The sequence below is a fragment of the Acartia tonsa genome, chromosome 10 (genome assembly GCF_053477335.1).
Source record: "Acartia tonsa isolate MP-2025a chromosome 10, ASM5347733v1, whole genome shotgun sequence".
In the NCBI taxonomy this organism is placed as follows: Eukaryota; Metazoa; Arthropoda; class Copepoda; order Calanoida; family Acartiidae; genus Acartia; species Acartia tonsa.
Window position 1 is genome coordinate 947935 of NC_137269.1, and position 17567 is coordinate 965501.

Below are 17567 nucleotides of genomic sequence, written 5' to 3' on the forward strand. Positions count from 1 at the left end.
TCTTAAAACCATCACAGGACCAGTAGGTATAATCCCTGAAAAGTAGAGCCCAATCGGTTCAGCGGTTACTGAGATCTTAAGCTTCAGACGGACAGACGGATAGACATCGTTCTACTTTGTATTATAGATAATTCATGCTTACCATTACTTTTTAAAAGCGAAGCTTTTCTATAATTAGGGTCGGTCCGTCCGTCCGTCCTTCCGTAACGGATAGCTTTTTCCGTTAATGTAGGCATGTTAAAATTGTCCTATCGATTTCAAACTTTGCATGGTGATTCCTTTAGTAGTTAGTACGATTTAGGAAGCATAGCAACTCTATAATCATCACTAAAATGTCCGTACGTCCATTTTTAACATGTTGATTTTTTACTTTTTTAGCAACAAATTTTAATGTGATTTAATCATCCGACTGATCTGATTTTTGGTATATTGATTCCTGGGACAACAAAGTATAATGTAATAAGCAAAGCAACTCTATAATCAATTTCAAAAATGTAAGTATGCCCATAAACATTATCCTGAAACAAGCAGTTTTTCAACAAATTTACTTACAATTTTGCTTTGACTCTTATTTATATTATGATTATTCAGTTCTTACACTACACAAGTGTAAATGTCCGTTTGTCCTACCGTTTCAGTGCTTCGCTTTTATGGATGATGTCATCTTTGTTTCGGTAGGGAGAGGGACTGTAATTTTATACACATCATTTCTCATTCGTTGGTTTACCAACTTTGGGTACTTTTAATAAATCTTAATCGGATTTTGAATGCTTCATTGTACTAACTTATCTAACAATAATCGTATTCTACAAAAAGGAAATTTTGGGAAGGCATATTAATTTATTGTCCATTGTCTTATCTCTTAAAATCACTTGGTAAAATCAGGTTAGAAAAGACCACTACAAGGACGTCCAATCTTCCAAGCTTCTCTTTTGAGGGGGTGAAAATTAGGGGTTCCAAAGGTTTGAGGGGAGTTATCAAATGTATTTTTAAATTTTAAGGGGGGTGAAATAAGGGGTTTGATTCAAATAAAAATCATTTGCACTATTTTCGGAGTGAAAGAGTGGGGAAACCAAAGTCAGTCACCGAGGGAAGAAAATATTTGCAAACGTTGAATAAAAAACTTTGGTAATAGTCTCTTGCGTGGCAATGCCTCTTAAGGGGCGTTTCGTGGTATTTTCACAGTAACTTTACCCCTATTTCTATAACTCTGCAGGGCAATCACATAACCTAAAATAACCAATAACAAGGTTGACAACATCCATAAAAGCGAAGCACTGAAACGGTAGGACAAACGGACATTAACACTTGTATAGTGTTAGAACTTAATAATTATCATAATATAAATTTATAAGAGTCAAAGCAAAATTGTAAGTAAATCTGTTGTAAAACTGTTTGATACAGGATAATTTTTATGGACATACTTACATTTTTAGGACTTGATTATAGAGTTGCTTCGCTTATTACATTATACTTTGTTGTCCCAGGAATCAATATATTAAAAATCAGATCAATACGATGATTTGATCACATAAAAATTTGTTGTTAAAAAAGTAAAAAAATCAACATGTTTAAAATGGACGCACGGACATTTTGGTAATGATTATAGAGTTGCTACGCTTTCTAAATCGTACCTAACTACTAAAGGAATCACCATGCAAAATTTGAAATCGATAGGACAATTCTAACATGCCTAAATTAACGGGAAAAGCTATCCGTTACAGACGTACGGACGTACGTACGGACGGACCGACCCTAATTGTAGAAAAGCTTCGCTTTTAAAAAGTTACTGTGAAAATACTGAGACAGCGTAAACTGGCAACAAATTAATGACGACATACGATAAAATAACCAATGAGAGGCCAGTATAATTTTTTGTCAATTACTGTGTATACTGGCCTATCATTGGTCAACTTTATTGTATGACGTCATTTTTTGGTGCCACTTTTCGCTGTTTCGAAAATACGATGGGGGTGGCGTAGGAAACCCAAACTATTTAGTACGGGGTATTTACCCCCCCAAACAACTTTTTTGGGGGTAAATACCCCCCCAAAATAAAAAATCTCTAACAAAAAAATTTTTTGCGTGATTTGCGCGCATTTTTAATACTAAATATTTATTAAAATTTAAATTAACCCCCCCAAAAATTTTTCCCCGGGGGTAAATTTTGGGGGGTGTAAACAAAATTTACCCCTGCCAACAGATTTCAGGGGGGTAATTACCACTCCCCCCCCAAGCAAATTGTACTCCCGGGGTAAAAAAAATTTTTTGGGGGGGAATTTGCGGCGTGCTTCGCGCGCCATTTTACCCCCCCCCCGGGCCCCCCCCCCCCCAAAAAAAAAAGAAAAAAAATCCCCCCCCCCCTTTAAAAATGTTTACCCCCCTCCCAAAAAAAAGCTTGGACGCCCCTGAGAGGCTATGCCAAAAAAGGGACTAAACCCAAAAATTCTACAATGTATTCACCCGAATTTGTACTCTGTTAATGCATTTATTAATCATATTAGCCTGCCAAAAAAAAATAATTATTTTCCAAACAAAAATAAAAACAAAGTAAAAAGTTTGTCAGGGAAGTGCAAGATTAAGTTTTTTTTCATGATGAATATTGACAATTCTATTGATGAATGCGAGAATAAATAAAAGTTAGGGCAATAAATTTGGTGTCGCTTTTACAGGGCGAACTATATTTTGTGTATTTCTCTTTGAGGGAGGGGACATTAGGCAGTATGTTGTACTAGTACCCAAAGTTTTATAAATACAATCTTTTATTTGTTAGCTTAAAACTTTGGGGATTTAGTTAGTTGTTGCAAAATTTTTAAACTAACCTCGAGCTACCAAAGGGGTATTTTTTTATAATTTGGGATATTTATCAATTGATCGTTCATTATCTTATCTCTTTAAATACCTGCATTGTTAATTATCAAAGCTGTATTTTGATAATATTAGAACGTTAACAATTTTTAAAAAATAATGTTTAATTTCATATATCAAGAATAAAAATATGTTAATTGACACTCTTTTTGTATGACTAGCGGCTACGCCCCTAGAGGCCTTTAGTGACCTTTGAGAAGGGAAGGGCAAGTAGACCCACTCAACTTAAAATTTTAGTTTTAGAAAATAAAGGTAAAAAAATATGGGGGTTCATTTTTTTCTAGAAGGCGATTTCTCTTGGGGGGTGGGGGTACCTTCCTCCAAAATAGTTAAAAACCTTCCCTGGGCCTATAATAAGCTTCACTGTAAATGAGAACCATATCGGTTCAGCGGTTAGGGAAAGAAATTTAGTTTACCTAACTGAAAATATATGAAAAAATAATAGATAATGCATTTAAAAGCTCTTAAAAACTATAGCTTAGGTAGATATATGAATTTTTATTTTTCACCACTATGTCTGTTTAGGAAAAGGGCGGAGGGGGGGGGGGGGTGGTTTAAAAAAAACTGTACCCTAAAGGAATTATGAGTTGATATAGAACGAATTCTCGGTTTAATAAGACGTTATATTACAGGGATAACAGGGATCAGCCAATGAACAATAAATTGATATGCGTCCCCTATAATGATACAAAAAAAATTACCCCTTCTGTAGGTAACAATTAATGGTATAAACGTTGGGACACTCAACGAATTAAAATTCCTAATAGTCCTACAATTGTTATTTATTTTAGGAAAGCTTTACATAGTTCCTGGTATTGGTTAAGGCTGTATTTTTATTGTAAGTCTTCTTTTAAGCTTTTTTCCATCCCCTTTTACAGAGAAGGAGGGGACATTAAGCTTTAAAATATGCTGGTACCCAAAGTTACATAAACACAAAATTTTTTGGTATTTTTGTTCAATTCTTAATGATTTTCAACCAATAAATATGATTTAGAGAAGGGTTAAATTGTTTATAATCATTGGTCACATAAATCAATTTAGTGAGTGAAGTCAATCGCTCAAAAAAATTTGACGTCATAAAAAGGATGAGGAAAGGGGGAGTGAGAAAGAAAACTCTTAAAAAAAGAGATGGATAATCCCTCATTTTTTATGACGTCACATGCTGATTTTTTTAGCGACTTTCTTAACTCACATCAATTTATTATTAATTTTCTTATCCCCTAATATCCCTGAACTAAATATAATTCTGTATCATGAATCTTGTAATCTGAGGTGGATTCTTAAAAAAAATTTGCCTCACTAAGCGATTAGTGGGGCATAATTGTTTTTGTAAAAAATCCTTCAAAATCACATAGAAAATCTACAAAAATTAAATAAAATCTTATGTTCATAACCCTTCTATGATTTTGTTTAATTTTTGTAGATTTTTTATGTGATTTTGGTGGATTTTTTAAAGAATCCACCCCTGTACCTTTATGCTACTTTATATACTGATGACTAAAAGTTTTTGGAATTTAAAATAGTTTAAACTACTTTAATCCCGTGTTTAAGTCTAATAAGGATGACAACGTCCATAAAAGCATAGAAATCATTTAAAACTATTTAGTGATAGCGTTTTTGATATTGAAGTAACAAACTTCTATGCATAAGATTCAACAAAAAATTCTATATGATAATGATGCTAATTATAATTGTACTTACATTTGAGGCTTGGGGCAGCCCCACGGGGCTGTCTCAGGCAGGGGCGTCCAAGCTTTTTTTTTTGGGGGGGGTAAAAAATTTTATGGGGGGGTAATTCGTGTTTGGGGGGGGGTAAATTGGCGCGCAAAGCGCGCCGAAATTTTTTTTTACCCCCCCCAAAATTTTTACCCCGGGGGTAAAATTTGATTGAGGGGGGTAATTACCCCCCCTAAAGTCTGTTGGGGGGGGTAAATACTCCCCCCAAATTTGTTGTGGGGGGTAATTACCCCCCCCAAACTAATTTACCCCGGGGGTAAAATTTTTGGGGGGGGTAATTTAATTATGTAAAAAAAGCACCTACCTAATCTATTAAGTTAATAAGTACTATCCTATAACATAAAGTAGTAAGTAAGGTTTATTTGACTATAGCTTCAGATTTCATTACTTTTAATACTGAGTTCTCCTTTTTAGGACAGCTTCACATAGATCCCATGATGGTTCCACACTTTTATAGGTCAATCCTTTGAGTGGTTTTAGGCTATTTTTCTCCTCCCTTTTTACCCTTTAGAAAACACGAGTTCTTAGATGCTAAGGGCGCCACTACTATTCAAATATTTAGTAGTATCTCATTCTTTAGAACATAAAAATACAATAATTAACTCACTAACCAATGAACCAATATGATTATACTTTAAAGTGAAGCGTCTTATAGGTCCTGGTAAGTTTTATAACTAGTTTTGAGACACCCTGACATCCTCCCAAAAGAAATCGCCTATAGAAATTCTTTTTCATTATTTAATGAAATATTTAATTTAGTTAGGTATCTATTTTATGGAATCTTCAGTGCTTTACAATTACATCATAGATCCCCGGAATGGTTTTAGCCCTTATAAAGGCCCAAGCAAATAAAACATGATCAAACTATTAAATTTTTTGTTTTCATGGTTAAGAACTGTTTTAACTGGTTGGACTATATTGGGGTATAGTCCCTTTTGTGGCAACGCTCTTTAAGGGGCGTTTCTTCGTTTTTTTCACACCAGCTTCTCTCCTATTTCTAGCCCCTGCGGGGGGCCAATTGCTTAACCATGTGGGGCAATCACCTAAACCAATATAACCTATCCTAAAATAAACTATCAAAAGCCATTTTAAAAATACGACGAATTGCCCCTTAAGGGGCGTTGCCAATCGTTTGGGGGTGCCAAATGGCCCATTATCCCCCCCCCCTTGGACGCCTATGGTCTCAGGATAAGGACAGACCATCGAGTGAACGAACGAATACAGCCGTCGGCCCTACGGGGTCACAATCACTATTATTGATTGGGAGAGAATTTCATATTTCTCTTTCATGACGTATTCTGTAGGAATTCTGGGTAATAATTGCACCAATCTTAATATAACAAAGACAACAGAACTATTATAAAACAGTGTTATTATTTTTTTTTTGATTTATTAATAGTTGTCAGTATATTGTACACGAAGGACGGACATTCAGGTACTTATACTGTCTGTCAACTCTTCGGATAGCCGGTGGGCTATAACTTAATTGCAATATTGTACCTATTATAGAATCCCGAAATACATCATTAGTATTATATTATTATTATATAAAGTTAACAGATTATATCACACAAAATTTGAAGAAAAAAACATGTTTAAATACCGACGGACGTACGCACTGACGAAAGAAAAGCTTTACTTTAAACAATATCATAAATTTAGATACATGGAGAGGGTGTAAGAATGTCTTTATGTCCTGGTTATGTGTTGTTAGTGTGGCCACACCCAGACAAAGAATAATACTATTCCTGGATGTATGTTGTAAGTGTGGCCACACCCAGTCATAGAATAATATTATTACTGGATGTATGTTGTGAGTGTGGCCACACCCAGACAAAGAATACCATTATTCCTGGATGTATGTTGTAAGTATGGCCACACCCAGACATAGAATAATATTATTCCTGGATGTATGTTGTGAGTGTGGCCACACCCAGACAAAGAATGATATTATTCCTGTATGTATGTTGTAAGTGTGGCCACACCCAGACAAAGAATACCATTATTCCTGTATGTATGTTGTAAGTGTGGTCACATTCAGACAAAGTATAACTTTATTCCTGGATGTATGTTGTGAGTGTGGCCACACCCAGACAAAGAATACCATTATTCCTGGATGTATGTTGTGAGTGTGGCCACACCCAGACAAAGAATACCATTATTCCTGGATGTATGTTGTGAGTGTGGCCACACCCAGACAAAGAATACCATTATTTCTGGATTTGTGTTGTGAGTGTGGCCACACCCAGACAAAGAATACCATTATTTCTGGATGTATGTTGTAAGTGTGGCCACACCCAGACAAAGAATAATATTATTCCTGGATGTATGTTGATAGTGTGGCCACACCCAGACAAAGAATACCATTATTTCTGGATTTGTGTTGTGAGTGTGGCCACACCCAGACAAAGAATAATATTATTCCTGGATGTTTGTTGTAAGTGTGGCCACACCCAGACAAAGAATAATATTATTAGTGGATGTATGTTGTAAGTGTGGCCACACCCAGACAAAGAATAATAATGTATGTTGTAAGTGTGGCCACACCCAGTCATAGAATAATATTATTACTGGATGTATGTTGTGAGTGTGGCCACACCAAGACAAAAAATACCATTATTCCTGGATGTATGTTGTAAGTATGGCCACACCCAGACATAGAATAATATTATTCCTGGATGTATGTTGTGAGTGTGGCCACACCAAGACAAAAAATACCATTATTCCTGGATGTATGTTGTAAGTATGGCCACACCTAGACAAAGAATACCATTATTCCTGGATGTATGTTGTGAGTGTGGCCACACCCAGACATAGAATAATATTATTACTGGATGTATGTTGTGAGTATGGCCACACCCAGACATAGAATAATATTATTACTGGATGTATGTTGTGAGTGTGGCCACACCAAGACAAAAAATACCATTATTCCTGGATGTATGTTGTAAGTATGGCCACACCCAGACATAGAATAATATTATTCCTGGATGTATGTTGTGAGTGTGGCCACACCAAGACAAAAAATACCATTATTCCTGGATGTATGTTGTAAGTATGGCCACACCTAGACAAAGAATACCATTATTCCTGGATGATTTTCTACTAATAGTGGAAGAATTTGCATTTATATTGAACTATTCATACCCATATCCACACAGCTTTGATGGATTTTTACATTTTAATAAGAAATTAAAAACCATTTTCTCTTCTCTTTCACAGAAAACTAAAAGATAATCTAAAAAATAGCTAAAATAGTGCAACTAATCTATAAATCTAGGCTTTTCATACATTTGACCGTCTTTTTGTACAGTTTTTTTTAAATTATGGTTTATCAATTCATTACAATGAAAGGTTTAATTTGGAAAGTACATATTTTAGTAAAAGGTTTTTTAATAAAATATATAAATTTATGATTTTTTAAACTGAAAATTTAATTAAGTTTAATAACAATATTGTGGTGGCTATTTCGTTTTTTATATTTTTTATTTGCATTCATACTTAAACTTTTGGTTAACTACTTCTTACCTGCAAAATTAAATTCTTTTCTACTTATTTTATGAATAATAGTTCAATGTTCTTTTATAAATCTAATAGGTAGTTGGCGTATCAATGCATTATCTTTTAACTAGCAGTTGTGCTTCTAGAATTCATTGGCTCTGTATTTTATAGCCTAAAACCATCCTTGGACCTATGTGATCGAATCTTCCCAATAGAACAAGGTTTCAATTCAAGTAAGATCTTAAAGGACAAAATTAATATTAAAATTTTTTCAATAGATTACTTCAATTCCCATGTAAATCTATTTTCTAACTATTTTTACAATTTTTTTTACAGAATCTAAAATTCATGGTCAAAAACTGTAAAAGGCAAAATAAAAATGTAAAATGTATATTTTTGCATAAAAAAGATATTCAAATGAAGCACATCTTAATAAGGATATACACACACAGAAATTGAGAAATTAAAGGGTAGCTTAAATACACAAAAAAATTATTTTAGTTTCAAACACAACACATTACCATATAGATTTAATACTTAGACAAATGTCAAGCAATCAAAGGTTTGGTTGCTTATTTTTTTTTCTTCTATTTTATAGCCTTGTCTTGTAGGTATAATACAAGCTCTTAAGCTCTTTAGGCAAAGATTGTGTTTCACTTTATTCGTGTGAAACTACTATTATACCTGTCCTGTATTATATAGGACTCTTGTAATCATTACAGCTAGATTATTATACCTATATACATAACACACTACCATAGGGTTGCATAGGCCTCTAGGGGTACTCAACTTTAAATTTTAAAAAGAAAAAGTATGTGCATATTTTTTATTGGGAGAATTTTCTTAGGGGCGGTTTCTCTTGGGTGTATTGAGATACTCTCCCCACTACCAGTTATAAAACTTACCTGGACCTTTAAGAAGGTTCAATGTAAAGAAATTACATATTTTGGTTCAGTGGTTATTAAGAGCCTTGCTACAAACACACACACAAAGACAAATCTACATCATGTTACTTTTATATAATATATAAGGATACATTCATAAATGTCTCTTGGGATGGTGGTGGTACACCCCCCCCCCCCGCGCCCCAAGGTTGTAAACCTGCCTAAGACCTACATTGATATCAGAAGTTATCAGTTCAGTGGTTAGCAAGATCCTTCGGTACAGAGAGACACATAGAGATCATGTTACTTTTAAATAAGGATAAAATATAAAAAAATACATGTCTCATCTACTATTTACCCCAGTAAAAAACTCAAGCCTCCTCACTTCCAAATTTATTGTCCAAATTTTCGAAAAAGGGCAACTTTCCTCATCAGGGCCTAAAATTACAAAATTTATGAAATATATTTACAAGCTTTTCATGCACTGAAACAACAATTTTTCAAATATTTAACAGAATTATAAAATTAGTACAGCATTTTTGATCATTAAAAAGTCTAATCTTTTAAGAGAGAAAAATGTTTTCAATTTCAGAGATTCAAACGGCTTTATTTTGTTGCACGCAATATTTTTCTTTAGGGATTTGATTCCCTGTTAAAAAATTTAGAATAATAATAGTTTCTTGGAAAAAGTAGCCCCGGACAAAGTAGCCACCTGACAAAGTAGCCTCTAGGACAAAGTAGCCTTGAACAAAGGAGCCTCCTAAGGAAAATAGCCTCAACTGAGAACAATAATCATGGCCGCAGCGCTCGGCCCCCAAGCCAATAACCTAACCTAACCTTACCTAATAATTGTAAAAAAAATATTGGAAATCTACCAATCACTTTTTGAAAATCCACGAAATTCTAAACCACCCACCTATGTATTCATACTTTCCATAAAAGGCTACTTTGCTTAAGTAAATGTCCCGAGGCTACTTGTCCTAGAGGCTACTTTGTCCGGAGGCTACTTTTTCCGAGGCAACTTTGTCCAAGATCCAAATAATAAGGATTACAAAATAAATACTGGTTCCAAAAAAAGTTATTTGTCACATTTTCATATATTGTCACATCCCTATAATATTCAGGCACTAAAATCTTTGCTGACTTAGTTATACTTTGGGTTTGGGTTGGACGACACGGGGAGTAGTGACATACATACATTATCATTATTATTATTATAGAATATCACGAGTATTCATTTTATGCTAGGGATAGAGAGATACGTGTTCTGTAAAATAATTATATTTGTTAATCTTAAATAGTTTATTTCATCCCATATACTCTTGTTTGTAAGTTTATATAAGTTTACTTAAAAGACAGATAGTTTACACAAAAACCTTTACAACATAATTTACTTTTTAGCTAACTCTTTAAAATGTAGTTTAGTTTCATCTGTCACCGAAAGCTCTTTCTTTAAAATGGTCTAATCAATTTAAAACCCATTACCGATACTTCTAGAACAATAAGACATAATGTTATGAATGAAGCATCGTTTTAGTCTTAAAATGAAAGTAGAAATTTCGATTAAACTCTTTTCATACTAAAAGAACTACTACTCCCTTTTTTTCATCGCTTTCTGGATGTTGTCATTCTTGTTTAATTAAAGGTAAAGGTTGCTAGAATTGATATAGAATACGTAGATAAAATGAGAGATTCTCGCTTACCCTTTAAAAATGTTTCTCCCAGCTGTCTAATAAACGATGGCTCCTCCCTTTGTGAATTTACCAAAATCCCTCCCATTACCATGGAGGAACGTAATGAAGACTATATTAGCAACCTAAATTTTCAACAAAAATTATCTTGTCACAACATCCATATCTATTCTACATCCAATGTTGCTAGGTTTTAAAATAGCCTTTTCACTTTTTACACATTCCTAACCCTACTCATAAACACTCAAATTAATGATCTGAAACTTTCGAATAAAAAATGTGTAAGGGAAAATTGGACTGAAATCTTATGAAACAAGGATGACAACACCCGTAAAAGAGAAGCTCTGAAACGTTAGGACAACAAAAATTAACACTTTTTAAGTGTCAGAACTTAATAAGCTGATTAAACAGAATACACGATACAGTAAATGGGCATACTTTGATTTATAGAGATGCCATGCTAATAATATTATAGTAAAGCTGTGCTTTTAACATAAATTTAAAAAATCCTTTTAATCAATCATATCATATGTTAATGGTTTTTTTTTGTTGGAAGCTTAAGATGTCACTAACTACTGCACCGAATGGGTTTTTAATTTTGGGTAAGCTTAACCTAGGCTCTTCGATGGTTTAAGGCTTTTGTATTTTCTATTTAAATATAGAGAACCTAGATGCTAGAGGTGCTAAGGTTATGTTAAAAAAGAACACAGCGACATAGTTTTTTTGCTTGGTTTACTCTAGGCTTTTCCAAAATTTAATTTTCAGAAAAACAAAATACCTTTGTTTGTGGGGTGGGAATGGTTTTATTTGGTCATATTTCTTAGGGTGGGGGAGGGGGGGGGCTAACATACTCACTAAACTCCCACCAAACACACTAAAACAGTAAAACAACTAACATGAAATTAGTGAGACAGAAGTTACATACGAACATATCTATTTTATCAGACTCCAAACATCCATTAGTCTAAGTGCAAACCAAAATTTTTCTATAGTGTTTCTATGTATGATTCTACAACATATTATTATACTTAATCGATTTTTCTTTTTATATTAGCGCAGCTATTCTATAATAGGGTTAGAAATAGATGTCTTTTAACTAACTGTAAGTAAACAAATTATGGTCATTATTATAAAAGTTTTATGATATTGTAATGTGATAGTTAAATGTATTTTTTCCAGTTTCAGTCTGTTTCTGTACATCTGTATTTTTCGCAAAAGTGTTTTTTATGACTTTAAAATAGGAGTAAAACTCTAAAATTTGGCATGGCAGTTGCTTTAATAAGGTTTAACGTGGATTTGTGAAAAAACGGCGATAGAACCGCCGCTCCCGCTTCCCTACATTTTCACCTAATACTTTTTTTTGTAGAGTTGGGACTTGTTTTTATTTTTAAAATCCATAAAATCACAGAGTCTAGAACAAATAAAAGGTCAACCTAAAAAAATAATAAGTTTGTCTTAAATGATTCAAAATTGTGCAGTTTAGCGAGAAAAAGCAACAACAAATTTAGCGGAATATTCTGTTTTTTTTTATTGTTGATATATTTATGGAATATAAATGGTACGTCATTGCTCTTAGATGGTTTGGATTCCTTGTATAGCCCTATTCTAACACAAATTGAAATAATAACAAAACGATGTGGCTTTTTATAAAAAGACGCCATACTGGCCTGTTGGTAATTTAGTCTGTGTATTTCCCTATCATTGGTCATTTGTATTGTATGACGTCTTTTCTTATAAGCACTAAAAAGAGCTTTTAAAACGATTGAAAAAAGACGTTGTCTTTTTTTGAGGTGGAAGTTAACCCCACGGTATTCCAACAAATCTATTATTGAATGGGGGTTGGGAAAAAAAATCGGGTATAGTCACTTTCGTGACAATGCCTCTTAAGGGGTGTTTCGTTGTATTTTCACAGTAGAATGTAGATTTTCTCCTATTTCTGGCATCTACGGTGCAATTTCCTAACCCGGCGGGGGAAATCACCTAAAATAACCTATCAAAAGCTGCTGTGAAAATACGACGAAACGTCCCTCAAGAGGCGTTGTCACGAAAGGAATTTTAGCCAAAAATTCATATTTATAGTGATGCAAGCTTAAAAATCGGCCCTTTCTATTCTCCGCCATGAAAAGCCGTGTCTATTGCATTGTAAAAAGAAATGGCGACAATAAAATTTATTTCCAGATGCCAATATGAGGATTAAAACATCCCCTCCCTTATCCAACCCCCCCCCCCCCCCCTCATACACATATTTTCAGGGTGGAGGGGACATAAGACCGCAATTTATAGTGATATGTTCCTAAGTTGTAGAAAAACTTAATTCGTTGGCTTAAAAACTTTGGAAACCATAGTTATATGTTTCAACCAATAATATTAATCTAAAGCTGGAGTAATTTTGTTGATATTAATTGGGGATGTGCGACAATATATTGTCCATCCATCAAGAATAAGATCCCTGCATTTTATTCGCGGAAAAAACTTGGAAAAAGAGGAGCAGTGATAAAGGGGAAGAAAAGGGGTTTGGAATTCGGTGTTTTTTCGCATCTGCAAAACTTGAATATACGCAAATTAATATTTTATTACATTGCATTTTGAAAAAAAGATAAAGTAGCTGGACAAAGTGTCTCGAAAATCAGCCATGTGACGTCATAAAAAGGCGTGATTATCCATCTCTTTTTTTAGGTCTTTTCTTTACCAATTCTCCTCTCATCTCCCTCATTTGTATGACGTCACATGGCTGATTTTTGAAACACTTTGTCTGCTTCAAAATAAAGGATGTCTGTGTGTTTTGGCCTATTTTTAGTAGCGAAGCTACTCTATAATTCACTTTGTCCGTCCGTCCGTCCGTCCGTCCGTCCGTCAGTCAGTCCGTCAGTCAGTCCGTCCGTAACGCTATGGGGGAAATGGGATTTACTCAGCTCCTATAAAAGATAGAATGCTGAAATTTTTTGACAACATTCCCATTATTAAGGAGCACAATTGACTATAAAACATCATTTGCGGTCGGACCGATTTATCTTCAGTGTTTATGGTCCGATTTTCAAAATTTTTTCAGTTACAGATATCAAAATTAAATTTCTTGTCGTTTAAAGAAACAATCATGAAGGCCAGACTGCCTTTTTAGCAGGTTTTAGGCTATTTTTATATTTTTCACATTTTTCACATTTTTCTCCATATCTTCAGTGTATGGTCCAATTTTCAAAAATTTTTCAGTTATAGATATCAAAATTAAATTTCCCGTCTTTTAAAGATGACAACCATGACGGCAAGACTGCCTTTTCAGCAGGTTTTAGGCTGTTTTTTTTATATTTTTAACATTTTTCTCCATATCTTCAGTGTTTATAGTCCAATTTTCAAAATTTTTTCAGTTGTAGATATCAAAATTAAATTTCCCGTCTTTAAAGGAAATAACCATGACGGCCAGACTGCCTTTTTGGCAGGTTTTAGGCTATTTATAAATATATTTAACACTTTTTCCATATCTTCAGTGTATATGGTCCGATTTTCCAAATTTTTAAAGTTTTTAAGGATTTAAAAATTAAATTTTTTGTCGTTTTAAGAAAACAACCATGGCGGCCAGACTGCCTTTTATCAGGTTTTTGGCTATTTTTATATGTTTTACATATTTCCCAATATCTTTGTTTATTTTGATCCAATTTTCAAACTTTTATGGGATATCAGTATCAAAATAATTTTTCCCATTGTTATGAGCATCTTTAATATAATTTACTTTGACCATCGTCATCATACAAAATAAAACAAGGTTTCATATTTATTTTATCCAATAAATCTATTCTTGATTTTAGTAAAAACCTTTTAAATCTACCTGTACGTATTCCTATCTACGATTTTTTGTGCTTCGCTACTTATGGATGTTGTCATCCTTGTTTTTATTTTAAGAGTGAGTTTTATTTCAAGTCTTGGACAGGTTTTATCTATGTTTAGTCAAACTTTAGAAGATAAATACCCCCAACCAAAAAAAATAATAAAATCTAAGGTGGTTGTTTTTAGTAGCGAAGCTACTCTATAATTCACAATGTCCGTCCGTCTGTCCGTCCGTCCGTCTGTCCGTCCGTAATTAATGAATTGGGGGAAACGTGATATTCTCGGCTCCTATAAAAGATAGAGAGCTGAAATTTTTTGACAACATTCCTATCATTAAGGAGCACAATTAACTATAAAACATCAATGGCGGTCGGACCGCTTTTTAGCAGGTTTTAGGCTATTTTTATATTTTTTCAAATTATCCTCATAACTTGGGTGTTTGTGGTCCGATTTTCAAAATTTTTTCAGTTAAAGATATCAAAATTAAATTTCCCGTCATTTAAAAAACAACAATGACGGTCAGACTTCCTTTTTGCAGGTTTTTGGCTATTTTTATATTTTTTACATTTTTCCCCATATCTTTGGTGTTTATGGTCCAATTTTCGAAATTTTTTCACTTATAGATATCAAAATTAAATTTCCTGTCATTTGAAGAAAACAACAATGACGGTCAGACTTCCTTTTTGCAGGTTTTTGGCTATTTTTATATTTTTAACATTTTCTCCCATATCTTTGGTGTTTATGGTCTAATTTTCAAAAAAAATTCAGTTAAAGATATTAAAATTAAATTTCTGGCGTTTTAAGTAAAGAAACAATGGCGGCCAAACTGCCTTTTAGCAGGTTTTTGGCTATTTTTATATGTTTGACACATTTCCCCATATCTTTGGTATTTTTGGTTCAATTTTAAAACTTTTTTGCATTAACAGTTTCAAAGTATTTTTTCCCATTGTTATGTGCATATAGTATGTAATTTACCTTAACCGTTTTCATCATGCAAAATAAAACAAGGTTTCGTGTTTATTTTCTCCAATAAATCTATTCTTGATTTACTTCTACGTATTCCCATCCACAATTTTTTGTGCTTCGCTACTTATGGATGTTGTCATCCTTGTTTCAAAATAAATCCTATATATTTTTCAATTTATATAAATTTTATTATTTTAAAAAACTTAGTCTTTTTGTATCAGAACCTCAACACTTGGATTATAAGATAGTGGATAAAACTGCTCTAGATTGCAATATCAAACAATAAAACAATGTTTCAATTCAATTGTCTTTCAATTCCATTTTAAGACAATTTGTAGAGAGACTGAGCAGACATAGTTTCAAAACAATGTCTCGTTGATTTGTGTTAATCTAGCGGTTCGGCGCCTAGAGGCCTCTAAAGGCACTTAAGGGAGAGGTAGGGGGGGGGGGGGGGGCTATTTCGGTTGAGAGGATGGACTTACATAATAGTTATAAACCTTCCCAGGACCTATGAGAAGCATCACTAAATGGGAGAACCATACCACACAAAAGAGACAACCTGATACTTGTATGTAAGGATTATCTTTTGTTACACAACAAAGCTACACTACAATTTGACTGTGTTTGTATGATTGATTGACCATATTTCTGCTCATCATGCTTCTATAATTTTACCATTTCAATGTGTTATAAGTTTTTCTAATCCTATTATATAAAGTTAAAAGTAGTAAGCCTTTTTGTCTGTAGCAAAGGATCTCGGTAACCGCTGAACGATATGGTCCTCATTTACATTGAAGCTTCTTTTAGGTCCTTGGATGGTTTTAGGCTAATTTATTTTTATACCATAAACGTCTGGATATGGTTTTAGGCTATTTTTCTGCCCTTCTTTATATTTCTTAGAAAGTAGAGCTCCTAGATCTGCTAGATGCGCAGCTGCTAATATTGTTGATGGAAGGAAAAAAAATTTTCGTAGGAAAAGAAAGATGTAGTTGCAAATTAAGGTATAATAAAATCGGCCATTCTAATGTAAAACTCATTTAACATTCCTGTAATAATAAGGTATAATATAGAAGCACAGCATTTTTAAAGCCACAACCTGGGTATCCGAACTTTCATTTTAAAAAAGGGTCTAAAGGGATAACACAATGGTTGCCAAATTCACATATACATCCAAAATAATAATTATCTCAAAAAACGCGCGGCTAGAGCTAACTACACAACAAGAACACACTTCTTTGTAGAAAATATATTTTGCTTTATTCAAGCCTTCTTAATTCTATAAAATAATAATCATATTTGCAAGACAATAGGAATTCTAAGACAATTAGGCTTGTCATTAAAAGCAGCGCTCGGCAGCTGCGCTTCAGCCACCTGTAAGGCTCAGGGAAATCAACCTTCTACAACTTAAAAACTAGCTGGAATTCTAAACCTGAACCAAATATGAAAATCTCTCATTTTAAAAAATTGTTCAAAGCATCAAAACTAGTTTAAAAGGCTTGTCACGACTGAAGCGCGTCTGAAGGGTTTTTTTTTAATGAGAGTAACTGTAACTGTTTAAAAAAGGTAAAAACCTAAGAATAAATTTCCTCCTCGAAAAAAAGATTTTTATTAAGATTGTTGGCTATTTAAACTTATTTATTTTAAAACGCAAACGCCAAAAATTTTGTATGACATCTTAATAATAGATCAAAAACAAGAAAAATGGAAAGATACGACAAGTGAAACTAAAGTTTATTCATTAAAAGAATATTATAGGATTATTATATTATTAGGACTATGCAAACATACATAAATTTATGATAATAGCTATCCTTTACAAACGGAATGAATTTTGATTTTATATGAAAATATTACATTAAAATGATTGCGTTTTTAAAACTACACTTTTTATAAATTGATTTTATTTCGGGTACAATTTTGAACCAAAGTCTTAAAGAATGAGAATTAAAACCTTAGTTTTTGAAATATATATTTGGCCTGTACAAAGATGTTAGTTTGATAAAGTAGTTTTGGGTTGAGATTGAGCTTTTAAAATTAAAGTCAAAAGAAATTATTACTACATGCCTGGGACACAAATGATTTTGGCCATTTTTATTATGTT

At 33.3% G+C, this 17567-nt stretch overlaps 1 protein-coding gene across 7 annotated transcripts in view; it reads left to right on the forward strand.

The window, feature by feature from the left end:
- The window catches only part of LOC145329866 (uncharacterized), a 241850-nt gene that overhangs the window by 60319 nt on the left and 163964 nt on the right, over positions 1–17567 (forward strand). The window lies entirely within an intron of this gene.